Source organism: Myodes glareolus, chromosome 19 (genome assembly GCF_982192425.1).
Source record: "Myodes glareolus chromosome 19, mMyoGla1.1, whole genome shotgun sequence".
NCBI classification, from domain to species: Eukaryota; Metazoa; Chordata; class Mammalia; order Rodentia; family Cricetidae; genus Myodes; species Myodes glareolus.
Window position 1 is genome coordinate 20,649,443 of NC_142044.1, and position 1,352 is coordinate 20,650,794.

The 1,352-nt window shown below is 53.1% G+C and overlaps 1 pseudogene; it reads left to right on the forward strand.

Moving 5' to 3' along the window:
• Positions 1 to 538: 538 nt before the first annotated feature.
• Positions 539 to 758, forward strand: LOC148118905 (Nuclear RNase P; annotated as a pseudogene).
• Positions 759 to 1,352: the final 594 nt, after the last annotated feature.

Sequence of the window (1,352 nt, forward strand, 5' to 3'; positions counted from 1 at the left end):
GTGTTCTAAGACTGCCTTCCCTGTTCTTAAAGAGCCACAGAGCTTTTGGAGGTGATTTTCGCCTAATTTTGTTAAGAGAGCTCAGTCTTTGGCTCTCACGTACAAAAAACTTTAATTTTTGACTGAGAAAGACAAGCTGCTTGATCGTGCTGAGAGTGCTGGCGGCAGCCGGCCCGCCTTTGAGCGGTAATGCCTGATTAAAAACACGGAAGTGGGCCAGGCACGGTGGTGCACACCTGTAATCCCAGCTACTCAGGAGGGAGATGCAAAATTGCACTCTCCAGTGCTAGCTCGTTCGGGAGGCATGGCCATGCTAACCAGTTGCTGGCGGGAAATTTGCTGGAGTCCTCAGAGGCCTGCGAATAGCCAGGTCGCGGGCAGGCTAAAGTCCGTGTGACATCAGAGGCTATATGTCCCGGCCTTCTGGCGGGGCTATGGTTTTTGGAGGACTTTTTCAACACCTGAGCGGACTCGCCTGACTGAGGCGGAAGCTGCGTGGTGAGCAGCGGCGCCATAGAAAGCAGAGAGGAGCTGAATCGGCTCTGCGGAAAAACTGTGTTTCCATAGCAACATGGGCGAGCGGGGAGGTGAGTTCCCAGAGAACGGGGCTCTGCGCGCAGGCGGACCGGGCAGGAGAAGCCCCTCCACGGGTGGGCGGATGCCCCCCCTCGCCGGAGCTTGGAAAAGGCTCACAGCCGGCGGTGCGAATTCAATGCCTGAGGTGAGGCTGAGGTACAGTTCGCAGTTACGGGATAACCGGCGAGCCCGCCCACGGCCCGGGGCGGAGCCATGCCTTCGGGCCATGCGGAGCGCGCCATAATGGGCTTCAGAGGCGGAGCTGTGGCAGCCGCCGCCTCCGCTGCTGCCGCCCTCAGTCAAGGTCGCCAAGAATTCAGTCAGATAAAAACATTTGTCGCCAAAAATTCAGTCAGATAAAAACATTTATCCCCCAAACATCGCCCCTTCGTCAGCAGGAAGTAGCCAGATTGATGAGCAACGCCCATTCTCCCTTAAAAAACTGGTCGTGATTATCATAATAAAGGCATGTTTACCTGGTTACCGTATCCTAGGTAACAAAGAAAGGCGGACCTTTTGCCTGAGGCACCTGGTGAGATAAACAATGCTACCTAGAGGTTTTTCCATCTGAATAGGGGAGCTGGAGAGATGGCTCAATGGTTAAGAGCATTGCCTGCTCTTCCAAAGGTCATGAGTTCAATTCCCAGTGACAACTGCTTTGGTTTTTAAACAATAGAGGGGGACTACACTACCAGTGACAGCTTCCCCCAGAGAAAGGATTTCTCTTGCATTCTTTACACTTAATTTTAATTCAAAATTTTGCTGGTACAGGCAAA